Source organism: Sipha flava, unplaced genomic scaffold, assembly GCF_003268045.1.
Source record: "Sipha flava isolate LNK unplaced genomic scaffold, YSA_version1 36_pilon_pilon, whole genome shotgun sequence".
Lineage (NCBI taxonomy): Eukaryota > Metazoa > Arthropoda > Insecta > Hemiptera > Aphididae > Sipha > Sipha flava.
Window position 1 is genome coordinate 2,449,158 of NW_020273076.1, and position 15,969 is coordinate 2,465,126.

A 15,969-nucleotide genomic window follows, 5' to 3' on the forward strand; every position below is an offset into this window, starting at 1 on the left:
TATTACTTAGGGGTTCCGTGGTCGTAAAATTTTGGGAACCGCTGATGTAGGTAACTAAATTATTAGAATTTAATTTTTTCAACAAGTGGGATGGAGTTACAAATATAGGCACAATTAATTTCCTAAACAATTTTTTCTGTATATGAATAAATAGGTACTATATAGGTAAATTTAATATGATTTAAGAACTCATAGGTTGTTCATTACATTCTAATTCATAAACGTTAGTAAGCACACTACTTTCAATAAGTGGGATTGCGTTGCAAATATTAACACAAATATTTTCCTAAAAAATTTTTTCAGTATATAAATAAATAGGTATAATAAAGGTTCATTTAACAATTAAAATTATTTAATAATAATATGTAAGTATGTAGGTATGCACCAATGTAACAAATTTTAATTAATTTATCTATGATTGAATTATGTAAAAGCATAGGTAAACTCACTTCTTGATCATTATTGAAATGTTCATCTAAATTATAAATCATTGATCTTTAACTATTTCATTTATATTACTATTTGTATGGTCCTAAAGAAAATGTTTTATTAAAAATATAAATAAGTTTTATATTTGAACTTTTGATAGTAAAACGATTGTGAATTCTAAGTAAAACTGAAGTAGAAGAAACATTCAGAATTTAAATTTAGATATATAGTCAAATTAGTATTTAATAATATATAAAAAAAAAAACAGTCAACATCTTACCTTTAATTTTAAAATGTTAAGCTTTCGCTGATTTTTGTCATTTCCACAACAAAGTAATTCAGCAGTTCGTTTTATGCGGTACTTTTCAGCTTCGTCTTTAACTGGTTTTTTAAACATTGAATTCTTAATATTATTAATTTTAAATTTTATTATTTCGTGATAGTTTAATAATAATTTTTGAATATAAAACAACAAAACAAAAAATATCAGATGAAGTTAAATCGGTATCGATAATTAATTACGTATGGTGACTGACGGCCGTATCTACATGATACGTACATACTACGTACTTTTTCGGTTATTAATAGTATTATTTGTAATACAAAGCCGCTGCCTGCTGATAAACATATTATTATTATAAACATAATTTTAATCTTGGATAATATTTTCTAATGTAATTTTAACCATAAGTCAACATTGTTTACATTTTATATATATAATAAATTTATAATATATAATTATCAAATACATATATTCTTATAATAATTTCTGTTGCGTTTGAATTAATACCAAATAATTATTGTAGTGTCTTTGTCTAAGATACGATTTTTCATAACAAAAAACTAATAATATTCGTTTATGATGTAAATAGACGATAGTAGTAGCCCAAATTATTCATAATCATACCGGCCCAGGCGTATATCTCCGCCTCTCCAACCAGGCCAATCCATCCCTGAAAGTATTAGAGGAACCACTATTCCAAATTTCAGGTACGTATGTTGAATAGTTTTTGAGATACAGCAAACAGTGAGTCAGAAGTATTTGGATTTTATATATCCACTATTTATATATCATATGAGTATTGGGGTACGGGCCATGATTATTTTTATCGATTAACTTCTAGTAACAATTCTCATTCACACACCGGTATTAAACACATAAAAATAGGTTCGTGTAGCTGGAAACCCGTGTGCCACCGTACTGTGTCGCACAATACGTATTGGCATAAACACGCATTGGCAAAAACGTAACTAGAGCCATTAAATTGAGTGGGCTCGAGCCCATAGTTAAAATGTTTACCAGAGGGAAAGTGTTGTAGGACTATACCCTTGTCCTTACCCTTAATAAACAAGAAAATATAATACAATTATGAATACCAACATTTTCAATAAAGAAATACAATTTTAAATATCCACCAGAAAAGTACATTTATTATAAAATAGTATTTTTTGTTATACAGGTAATTGCATTTTCCTATCTTTTTCTGCAAATTGGTTAAGAATATCTTCATTTTTAATTGTGTTTGATAATTCTCGCTCAATGTTAAAAATACTTAAATTTGTAAATCTGTTTTGTGCCATATTTGACCTTAAATAAGTATTAATTCTTCTCATTGAGGAGAACGATCGTTCATACGAAGCAGAACTAATAGGAATTGACAATTTATTATTTCTTTTTTTTAACGCATTCATATTCCATTTAGATGGACTCAAAAAGCTGAAGGGGGGGGCTAAGCCCACCCAAGCCCCCTCTATTTATATCCATGCGTATTGGGGGTGAACAATTATAATTGCTAATTACTCTACCTAAACGCAATACTTTTTAAAATCCTTTCTTATTGCACGGTGAAAATATAAAGAACCTCTATTTCAAATTTCAAGTTCGTACATTGCGTAGTTTTTGAGTTACAGCGATCAGTAATTAAGTGGTATTTGGATTTTATGTATATAGATTATTATTATTATCCTCGTTAAATTTTATCAACACCTTTTACGGATCATCTCCTGACTGGGGAATTGTTAGTCCAAGTCTTGTTACGCGTACGTCTCACGAGACGAAAAATCAAATTGATAAACTCTACAAAATAAACAGGAAGTTTTGTTATAAAGGAAAAATTATCTAAAATTCTAACGGTTTAGATATATCAACGTCTTCTACATAATGTAAGCCCGTTGATTTTTTCAAAAATCATATTTAAACATGATGGATTTCGTTTGAAATAGATTTCGAACACCAAATAATATTCATAACTGTTTGTTTCAAATATTATGTGGGCAATATTGATGTGCCTTTTTCGTTATTGCAGCAGACTCGGTCTTAATATTTATTTTGTTATAATAGCACGGAGAAAAATTATAGCGGTTGAAGCGAGAAAAAAAATTAAACGTTGTTTAAATAAAAAATAAAAAAATAAAAAAACAATAGCTGTACGTGCACGAATATTTCTGTTCACTACTGTTTACTAAATTTGTTGCCAAAACACTCGCGAAATATTTAATGTTCAGATAATTAATTTTATTCGTCACCCTTGTTGCAACAACATAAACTCAGAGCGGGAAATGTTCACGGTTATACTTCTACACCAAATATAATCACAAACGACGTGCAGCTGCATAGCGGAAATAAAAATATTACCCGCCCCGCGAAAAAAAATGGAAAAACAGACCACCGCAAGACAAAGAAAATAATAATAATCAATCATTCGCAACATCTTTAGTTATTAATAAGTTGTAATCGTGTAAAATTTGAATATTTAAAAATCGTCTATTACATTTGAAAAACATCATAACTATCGATTTCGGGACTTAACCATAAGTTTTGGTGAAATAATGCATTTGAACTATAATCGCGCCAACAAAAACCTACGCGTGGTTGCGTGCAGTGGTAGTCACTTAACAAAGGAATGGAGAAGAGGGGCATATCTTTAAATTCAAGGTGAAAACATTTAAGATAACCCGTTACCTGATTTTCGTACCAATTTTTTAATTGTTTATGTATTCAATTGCTTTTTAACATACGAGTATTTTAAACCGTGGCTTGTACGTCTAAAAAAATGTTTCTCAATTATTTTTTTGTTTAGTGCCTCTTTCAAATTTAATAAAATCTCACTCGAAAAAAAAATAAAGATATATTAATTTCTATAATCAGCCATTTAATTGAAGTGAAAAATAAAATCTTGTAAACAATATTTATTTTAATATACTAAATTCTTATATCTACAAAATATAATTTCTAGTTTGCTAATAAATTATAATATAGAGAAAAAATACTTAAAACATGTTAATGATTTCCTGCTAATAAAATTATATCCGACTCAATGGATGTCACCATTAGTCTTAAATCTTCCTTTCCAGATGTTTCTAATTGATTTCTTAATTTAGTTAGATGTTCTTAAACCGCGCTTAAACATTTTTCGACTAGGTATGTCGACGGAAAAGCCATAATTAATAACCACATTTCTCAAAGTCAAGGGTAAGTAGTTTTTTTTATTTGATCCAAATAACTCATATTCATTATGTTCAAAATTGACTTTATCAACTACATTATGTTTATCTCCAAGTAATTCATCTTGTATTGGATGGATATTTTTTACATTTGCTAAAATGGTTTTAATACTCTGGTACAATAAGATCGTTAATATCTTTAAATCTAGTTATCATATTATTTTTAGGGATTCAAAATGAGAGCAGTATATTTCTAAGTCAAAATCTAAAATGTATTTTAAGCTTGACGATTTTAAAGAATTATCAAATTCTTGATGACTTTTTTTCCAATATTTTCTCTGCCAAAGAGAATGTTTCTTCACCATTTAAATACTGCAGCACTGTATTATCACTAAATGCACTGTGCTTCGGGGCTAGGGCCTAAAGCCTAGGGCTTGGATATAGTGTTAATCCGGACCTGTCTGACATGCATCTAATTATAACATCATAGAGTTAGTGCGCAAATGTTGACCGGTTTAGCAATCATGGTTATAGAATATTACTTATTCGGTTTCTTCGGTATTAACCTACTTGTTGATTTCGATGTTGAACTTCGATCGACCAATCGATATTCGAATATTTATTTGTATTCCTTCTCACCAAACAAACGGTACTCCAAAGACATTTTCACTGGAATTAGGGTAGAATATATTATTTGTTATCCATTTGATTTATACTCCTACCTGCTTTCGCAGCATTATTGTCGTACAAACAATAACTAAATATTATATACAATAACGATATCTCGGCGTTGTACATGAATACCACTTGAGAACGGATAGTGCCGAAGATCAGTCATAGCTTTTGACATTTGGCCTACGGATGGCACTGAATAACATTTGCAAAGCGTAATTTCACCACGCGGTTTCAACAAAAGCTTCCGCAGTGTGGGATTTTTTCCACTATTCTTGGGACGACCATATATATATATATTATATTACGAAGAGTAAATCCTCGGAAAATCCGAATCCGTGCGTTATTAAAAAAAAAGAAAAGGAAAAAAAAGAAAAGAAATGTTTTTAAGACAATGTGACAACGACGACTACGTTTATAAAATATGATATGTACCTATGTTGCACGCATTAATCACTTCTTAACATTTAACAAACAATCTTGTAACCATATTTATATTGTGCTATTATAAAAAAATAAACTTTTAAGTACGTAAGTTTTTCTGACAAACTTGGGATCGTCTCCACAACGTTTTAAATTAGTTCATTTTGTAAAACTAATTCATAATTTATTTACTGTTAAATTGTATAAATTCTAAAATAATAGAAAAATGTTTGCAATTGTAATCCGTTAGAATTTTAAAATCTACAAATCCATCTACATTGTAACGCATGATTCCCGTTGTACTATCGCCAAAAATTGTAAATTTGTACACCCAATTTTAAATGATTTTGATTGAGGACCACTCATAAGTAATATAAAAACTAAAAAACTAAAAATAAAATATTTTGGCTAAATACAAATAATATAAATAATATTTATAACGTGTACTGCAGTAGGAATGCGCATTTTTTGAAATTATATATTCATGCTATAAAATACGCGATGTTTGGTCGGTGTAAGTGTATCATAACCGTACTTACATAAATATAGTAAACTATAATAGATGCCTACGTGACGTGTTCTTATATTTCGGACGTTTCGCATAGATTTTTATTTTTATTAATGAATTTACAATCGCGTTTTGAAAAATAATCCTTCCAATGACCAAAAACGTATGAAATTTATTTTTCGAAACATCACTTTATACGTACCTAAATCACTATAATTTCCGGTACTTGACACTCGTGACATTTCGCGAAATGAATAATAATATCTCTGAAACCAAGTATAATAAAATGCCACAGAGGATTTTAAAAAACCACGTTAACGCACTTATACAAAATATATACATACATTGAATGTAAAAAAAAAACGATTGATCGAGTCGCATTATTTTTTTGAAAAAATTCGACAACTTACAAACCCTCAACACACACACACACACACACATAAGCACACATAAGCACACAGCAGGATCCGTGCGTCGCTATCATTTTATAAAGAAGAAAAAATACATATGTAAATAAAAACTTGAAACGTAGGACAGAACACTCGTACGTAGAGAATACAACAGAATTTGTACATAAAAGTACGCCATGGTTCGTGTTTAATCTATCGTACGAAATACAGTTGTGTGTTTAAAACCGCTGCGAGTATTACATTTATGTGTACAACGATACTTTTGAATTTCAACGACACGTAGTTTGTGACACAGGAACCGGGTGGGCAAGGTTGGCGAATGCCGCAACCGTCTAGTAAACCTGCATTTAATGTTTATGCGTTATCACTATACATGTACCGCGGTGCTTAGCGAAAACGGTAGCCATAAAAAAAATGCCAATCGCACATATACAGTATACGTTTCACGCAGTCGGAATTTAAATATCTTCAGGAGAATAAAAATACAAAGTCGTAAGCGAAGTCAAGTCCAATGAGTAGTAAAATAATGTAATGACAGAAAGTGGAAACACGACGGAGAATATTTTTCGTCGTATAAATTTCATGTTCCATGTGTAAACCTGTTATGATACACATTGTACTCTGTACGGCGCTGAATTCTTATTGGTCTCGATGCCATTGAATAGATACAAATATTTGGCTGCGTTCGAGTTGCGGTCACGTCATTTCAAGATTACACCCGAGTTACGGTCATGTCATTTTAAGGGTACATCTGAGTTGCGGTCATGTCGGTCATATTATAATATTATATAGTTTTAAAATTAAAAATATATATTATTATATTTATAGTTGAGAATTAAAAAGTTGAAATGAAGTGTAGTATAGATTAACTGATTAGGCTGATTAGCAACTGGTTTATTGTACACACTATAGTGGCATATCTTAATGTAACATATTTATGATATTCGTCAAAATAAGCCCTTTACGTTATTATCCAATATCTTTATTGAAACGTATAACTCCTATATATATACATTAAACCCAATTCTCAAATGTCGGTTACAAATAGTAATTTAATGATACAAAAATTTAACTGCTAATATCAACTATAGAGTATCAAAAAAATGGTATTGCAATCGCCTATCTAAATTTAATGGAGAACAGTGTTCTGAGTTAGTAGACCTATGTCATTGGAGGTCTTAAAATAAGTTCGTACAATAATTATATTAAGTGAAAAATTAAAAGTATTACGGATTATCAATGAGTATAATTTCGTTTTTATCGTATATTAACACATTCTGTGCAGCGTTGGGTGTGATGTAAAAAAATCATGTAATGCGGCTATTAAATGAGATTTCAATGGTGCTGTTTGTGAACAAAATACTACACATGATCAAGAATCAGATGATTTACAACAATCGATGTCATGACCAAAAGTAAGTAACAGTGTATTGAAGAAATTAAGCTAGCGCCCCTCAAAACTGATTCATTCGGAGATGTAAAATGTAGAACTTAATGTATTGGACTTACATAACGTAACTTTGATTTGAAAAAATATACACACTGCGCGAATGAAAATTTTCACGAAGTTGCCAACTGACTTTCCATAATAATATCTGACGTTTCCTGTTGTAATAAGTAAGATACGAACAAAAATGGAAAATTAAAAATTGATATTTATTAATGATGTTCAAAACAATTTAATATGCTTATCAACACAAATGAACGAATAATATTATTAATATAACATTATTATTATTATTCATTTTTTATGGACGGAACTATTTAAAGTTGTCCTTTACTTTTTAAACAACTGTTTGTTATACATAGATCCATAAATAGCTCATATGTTCCTTTAGTTTTTTCCTTGTTGCTTAGTAATTGTCATGAGAATATAAAATTATGTTAGGAAAACTGCTGTATGACTATACCCCGATCACAGTTTTCAGTGATTTTGAACAACCGATCTATACAGATGTTAAAGATGTTTTGTTCACTACGACTTTTAAAAAAATATCGTTTTCACTTAGGGCGTAAGCTTGGTTATGTAGTCGTTAGATCTTGCAAAAGAATACAAGTATCCGGATGAAGTTTCAGATTATTTAAAATTATTTTTTGAGCTTCTTCAACTATGACCTGACGAAGTTGACGATTGTTTTGCCTTAAATATTATGGCTATTTTTTCACATAAGAACTACTAGATTTACGGACGTTATTCTGGAAGTATATGTAAGGATTGATTCGGGATACCTACCATTATTGTGCGCAAAATGTACTTCTACTATAACACAAACAACTAACGCATGCGAAAGTTTCCATTCTAAACTAAATAGCATGTTTTATCATTCTTTCCCAAATATCTTTGTTTTTCTTGAAGCTATAAATTAAGTACAAACGATTAATTATTTGAAAATTAACTGTTTGCGTACTACTCTTAATAAAACTTCAGTAGAGAAACAAAATTATTTGGCACAACGAACTTGACTATACGAAGGGGGAGAGGTTAATCGATTTCAGTACATAAGGTCAATTTAATTGAAATCTGTACCCCTCATACTTTAACTATGTAATTAATCATTATTATTATTAATATTTAATTTATTTAATTCTATGGTTGAATGGAAATGTAATGACTTTATGTAAAAATAATAAAAAAAAATCCTATATTTAATAAATTTTTATGTGACCGTAATTAGTAAGTTATCTTTTTTATAGGTGACCCCAGCTACGAGGCGTGTATTTAAAGTAAAGTCTCCAAGGCTACCGTATCACCTTAAGTAGCGCTAGGTAAAATCCAGCAACACTGTTATACATGTGTGGCCTCCCTCCACCAATCGACACCTGTTGGAGCTCATTAAGACGCTCAGTCTTGACGTAGCAGCCGTTAAATTTTCTACACCATTTTCGAACGTTTTCACGTCCATAAATTTCTCATTATACACTTCTTCTAACTGACGATGAATTCCTATAGGTGGAATTTTTTTTGCGTGCAAAAACTTAATGACTGAACGTAACTCGCACCTAACGATGAATTTCTATAGGTGGATTTTTTTTTGCGTGCAAAAACTTAATGACTGAACGTAACTCGCACCTGACGGGAGCGAAAACCGGTACCTCCATCACAAATGGCTGCCACGTCAAGACTGATCGTCTTAATGAGCTCCGCCAGGTGTCGATTGGTGGAGGGAGGCCACGCGTATATAACAGTGTTGCTGGATTTTACCTAGCGCTACTTACAGTGATACGGTAGCCTTGGAGACCTTAATTTAAATATATGCCTTGTAGTATGTAATCTTTTTTCAGGTGACCGCAACCAGTATACACCAAAAAAATTTTAAATGGCATCAACGCCCCAGTAGCCGTAACCTAACATGATTATTCTGGTTACAGACAAACGGAGAGTGTTACGTAAATCAAACTAAGGGTGAATATCTAATATTCATATAAACATTTCTAAAATACAAATACTTTTAATTTTGAGAGAATTATTTTAATACAAAAACGTCATTTTTATCAAAACATAAAATCTTGGAAATACCTCTTTTATAAATTTAACAATAAGAAGTTATTTTTTTTTCAAATCATTTTTAAAAAGTGAAAAGATTCTCAAAAAAAAACATTTTTCGTATTGAATTCCTGGTACAATATAATATTACATAAAACTTTCGATGCAATTTCATTATCTTGAAAATTTTTATAAAAAATAAAAAATATTTCTTCCGATATATTAAAGTATATATAAAAAGATACAGAAGTAGTTCAAGTAGTGAAGGTAATCGTGTTGAGTAAACAACAATATTGATCATTTTTTAACTACATATGACTTATCATGTTATATTTTTATGTAAGTTAAAATGCTTTGCGTTGATATTTTGACAACTGTTTATATCATTATTGAAAACTATTGCCAATAAATTTTTGAATAAAATATTTTTTTATGAAGTTCTCATAATATATTGTACTTATAGTAAATTTGAATAATTTGATTTTTTTCTTTTCCCTAATTTCGAATTATATATAACAAAGAACTCAGAATTAAGTTATATTTGTAACTAAATAATTAAGTGTGCAATAGAGCAATTTTTGTTAAAATTAAATAAGTTTTCAGTACACCTGCATTACGACTACTCGAATTAATTATTTTTGGTTACATCGAAATTGTTATCTTGTATTCTGCTGTATGTAATAAAATATCAATTACCAAAAATCGAACGAACTGAATTGAAAAGTAGTAAAAATGTATATTACAAGTAAATATTATTTAATTATAAGTTTACATCGATTTTCATTTTTTGCAATAATGACTAATGACGATAATACTCGAAATTCCCAAACTTTCCCCAATACTTTTTTGAATACATTACTCTTTATGAAATCCCATTGGTTATATTTATATATATTATATGCAGTATTTAGATATTATAATATAATACCTATATACTGCGATAATCTGAAAGCTCATTTGAAAATATGGGTGGGATTTGTGAGTTATGTACTTAAAAATTACTGAAACATTGTGGAAATATTCCCGGAATTTCGATTATTCTATCATTGAAATTATAATTTATACTGTTCAAATATAGATATCGATATACAACATAATATAAAAAACAATATGAGATTATCCGAGGTTCCCGGTTGTATTTACTGTACTCCAATATGTACGATGGTTTTTCAACGTTTCAAAGTAAACATTATATACCGATACGTAGTTTTCTTTTCGGATCGTCCGAGTAGCCAATCTAGCATTTTCAACACAAAAACCAAGCGACATACTTACGTCTACAATACACGTTACGTACGGAGGAAAATAAATGAGTCTTGAAATTATAAGGTTCAACTTTAAACTTTACGAACGCAGGAGCAAGTGCAACAATCAGTGGCCTCTCTTATGATTCACTATGTTCATCTAGATACTTTTCAACTCTGGACCTAGCCAGTGGTTATCATCGTATAAAAATACCAATGATCGTTGTACGGATAAAACAACCTTTTTGAGTGAATCAGAAATTACGAATTTCTAAAAATTCCTAACCTGCAACGTTCACTCGACCAATGAAAATAGTACTTACCGGACTACGGGAGTTTATTACCATATAATATGCCACATATTACTAGTTAAAAAAATAAAATGTAACACGTAGAAATCGAACGATATGTAATATGCCAGACGTTAAATATTAATGTACACGAGAAAACGCATTTGTAGGGTTTCACATAGTTAAAAGATTAATTTTAATTCTCAGGGAACCACAGTGTGCACATGCAAGCGTGTGACTCTTTTTATCAAATCATGTGTTAATGACTCATAATTAATTATAAATATATGCTCGTATGTACATGAGCATGTATATGTTAAAACAATTGAAAGACAGGCGCATGGACGTGACACATCTTGTGGAAAGAATACACAGAAAGCCATATACCAACATATAAAAGGGCTCCAGATCAACACCGATCAGACGTGTCCAGACATTCAGTACGAACACTTCGCTTACGGTTGTCATTTTCATATTACTATTGTCTTTGCTGATTTTTGTCTAAGCGTTAAATATATTATTAAATAATAAAGCAATAGTATTCTCACAAGTTAATTACTAAACTTTTCCCATCATTACATTCAGATAAATAACTTAAACATTAATTGTTGCACCGTCAAGTGACCCACGACACACTACAACCGCCTATGTTGACGATATCATGGCTTTGGTTTACGCGCTAACTTAGAAAGTTTAGAACACGTGTTCACTATATTATTGTTACATCGGTTAAAATTACAACTCAGTAAATGTGCTTTTATTAGACAGGAAGAAGCACTCTATTGGGAATACGTGGTAATGAACACGATATTTTACCAGATCCCGAGCGAATTCGATTGTACAAAAAAATTATCAAAGACCACGGAATGCTAATCACATTAAGTCGTTTTGGGAACTATTAGATGATTATAGACGTTTCATCGACAACTTTGTAAAAATTACTGAACCATTAACTTTTTACTAAAAAAATAAAAAAGATATACCATTTAATTGGATTGTGAGAACGTGTACGATGAATTAAAAAACAAACTTTTCAATTGGTAAAAATAGTCGATTAGCTATAGGCGAAATGTTTGAGATACGGTTTCAATTATTATTATTATTATTTTTCGTTAGTTTTTTCCACTTCCAATGCTACAAAAACATTTTGAAGGTAGAATAAAAGTAAGACCTTTGCACAATATTTCGTCCCATTGCAATTCGCACTCCTGGCATAGGCACAAATTACTTTTGTTGTGCCACTAGCAACAATCATCGGACGCGTGGAATATTTCGAGTCCACTAACCCTCCACAGATTGCACACTTTTCGACCCCGTGAATAATAGATACTTTTAACCTCGTCGTACGAAATACCTAGTTTGGTTTACATGCATCGTTTTCGAGGTATACAACGATATGTCTGTACAAGCGTTTACTTATTATCAGTAGAGCAGAAGCGGAACGCGTGTAAGTTATTCTTCAGGTCGATATTATAGAATAGAGGAGGGTGTTGAACGGGGAAAACATGAACGAGATTATAACTAATTATTCAAATGCAAACAGGTGGCTACGCGTGTTGTTGTTCGATGGTTCTTGTAGTTTATTATTAGTTTTGCTCAACGTCATAAATCATATAGACTCATTATATTTGTCAACGTAATGTAGCAGCAGTAAGTAACTGAATAGATTTCAATATTTATACACCACTTGCGGGCTTCAAATCTTAATGACCCTGGTACAATACAGAAATTAAATAGTTAATAGTTATTATTATATGCTAAATCGGAAGATGCTTTCTGATAACACATGCAGTTCTATGAAATATTATTGCTAACAATTTTCTATACGAAAAAATCATGGACCCCAATGAATTTAAATATTCGATGAAAATATTTAAAATGCTTATTAACGTATGTTTTAGATAATGATAATATGAGTGGAGGAATATAATGATGCAATGCCTATGAAAAATGTTGTTTATCAAGTACTCAGTCGTGGAGTACAAGACGGGTAGCTCGAAGTCGGAAGAACGTTTCGATTAATCAAATTTCAAACCATCTAACTAGCAAGATATTATACAACGTAGATCGTAATTGTTTCACGAGACAATCTTTGATACATATGTTTTTGTGACTTCTCGTGCTCGTCACACGTTTGTAAGATGAAGTTTCCGCTTTCTGAACGCATAGAACGTTTTCGATGAACGGACGTGACTCGTGGTACATTGAGCTATGTAGATTGCGAGTCGATATTTTGTCTGCGTCATCGTAAAAACACAGTTTTGGAATATTTTATGTGACATTATACGACGACGGTACGGTCGATCGCGTAAACAAATAGGAATAGGGTTATGGAGCTAGTCTCCTTCTCTTCGTCTCTCACCCGGCGCGAATTCAGGAGGGAAATACCCCCTTAAAATTTCAGAAAAAAATTACCTGACCTAAAAATATAATAGTTACTACAAAGTTTCCCGTGAGACTTACAAATAAAATGAATAAATAAATACGTAAATGTACGATACGTTTAAAAATATGTAAAACATATTGTATAACAAGTAGGTTACGTTTTTGCGAACTCCCCTACCGAATTTCTTTTTTCCGCGTTCACTCCTCTCGCTCGCTTCGATTCACTTCGATCCGCTCGATCCGCGGCGGGCCACGTCCGTGCAAAAACCGATACACCACGCATCCTAGATAAAGAGATAACCGAATCGAAATTCCCCCTCCCCCAATTTCAACAATAATCGAGAACCGGGGAACCCTCTTCCCGCCACATACACACCGAAGAATTTTTTCGCACTACGAATGTCTGACCGGATATTACCGTAGCGTGGGTGACTTTGGTAACGTCGCCCCTGTGTCCCGGCCGTCCATGCGAACTCTCACACCGTTCGTAAGTCAAACTGCAATCATTCCAAGGGTGTATTTGAGGGGGGAAGGTGCAATTTCCCCCCCCCATACCCCCATATCACGTATTTTTGTTGAATATAATACATTGATTTACTTATAAATAATAAATATATAAATAATTAAGAATATAAATTACTAGTCTATCATTATAATATGTTATCATTATAACAGAAACATGAGCTGTAGGTAATGAAAAATTATTTTTAATTTTGTATTGAAGAAAAATTAGTTTAGCCCCCCCCCCCCATGGCCTAAACTCAATTACGCCTTTGGACCGTTCGAGAACGCACCGACATCGTACGCGTATATGAATACGCCGCGTACAAAACGCTGTCTGTTGTAATAACCTGACCGCTAGACGACCGTTCGACCGAAGGTTTGGTGTAATTTCACCAGGTTCTGAGCCGTCGGGTCCGCGGTTAACCATCTGCCAAACGTCGTCCCGAACCCGTTTTCGCCTAGAGATCGGCCGTTATTCGTCGACGGTGACTACGGTACGATCCCTTGCTGTCGCAGCAAGTTTTCTTTTTTTATTCTATTTTTTGATCCGATCCGATCCTCGCACCATTTTCGATGATCCGATCGATCCGTCGGATTATCAAGAAGACCAATGGCAGTGGTTATTCGTCCACGGGATGACTATAAACACGGTCATTGAGAAAACATTGCGATATCCGTCTCCGAGAATGAGGGAATGGATAAAAAGTCAACGTCGAACAGCGGTGTTCGTCAGTTAGTCGGATGAGAGAACTGAAGTCGGGTTAGCAAAAAATTATTAAAAAAAATCCCGCTAGATATCCGTGGGACGAACAAGTGTCAGTAAAATCGAAACATTGCAGCGAATAACATATTAGTTATACTATCGAAAATAAGGAAACACTATGTTTCGTCCGACGACCGATCCAATAGTGTAGGCACAGGACTTTTTTTTTTTTCTTGAAGGGCATTCAAATTCAATGAAATATATACGATTTTACGAGTGGATTTTTTTTATTTTAGTTTTTACGTATAACGCGATCAAATTATTTGATTTAACAGATTTAAAGTTATTACGTAGTGCAGCCGTATTAATATGCAGACGGCATTATGTATGAATTTTTATTTTATTTACGTGCACTGAAACATTCCAACTCGTCTTTTTTGTTCGAAAACAGTGAATAAGCCAAGTTTTAAGGGAAATACTATATGCATTTTAATCTCCTGAGAATTATATTTACATAGATTTGTAAACATGTATTTCAATGTTTATATTTTAATAAAAATAAAATACATATATATATATTTACATGTATGTTCAACGTTACTCTTATATTCTTCTGAGTGGTTGCAAATATACTTTCTGTCGTGGCATGAAGAGGATTACATGTTATCTATGTTACAGACAATATGGATAGTTCGGGTATTTTATAAAATATCTAAGCATTATGTAAATGCCAATTTTTTTTTCGACAAAGTAAAAATAATTTATTATATGTTATATTATATTCAGATTCTTATATAGTATTACAAGGGCTCGGAAATAGTAACATTGATAATGTTACTTTTTAGCTCTTAAATATACACTTTAAATATGTAAGCACGTATAATCACCCCCCCCCCCCCATGTTGAAAACCACTGATCTAGAATATTCGTTTAGACTGTAGTTCTCAGAGAGTATGGGGACATCGGTAATCAATCGGTATCGACAAAAAGTCAGAATAATATGATACACTACTATTTTCGAGAAAACTTATTAGATTTTTGCATTTTCAGATTTTTCATCAGTTTTCGATTTTCAATTCAACTGCCGCGAAAAATTATTTTTCACACTTCATAAATAAATTGCCGCTTATATAATATTTATCGACTACACTTTCCTCGCCTCGGTCCGTTATTATATTTTACCAGTTGAAAATTGTATGATGTGATAGTGATAAAGACTTGGACTTGAACATAAAAAAGAATCATTGTGTAAGATAATAAAAACTCTCTTGATATCAATCCACGAATTGGCTGAAAGCTTTATTTCTTTACTTTACAACGTCAATAGATATTTCGGACTTGTGACGTTCATTTTAAATGTAGACATAAAATTCAAAATTAACGAATAAAACATTTGAATTTAAGTTATCTCGATCAAGTCATCTGAACAGTTTTAATTATTGTATCAGTAACAAAATGATTTAAATTATTATA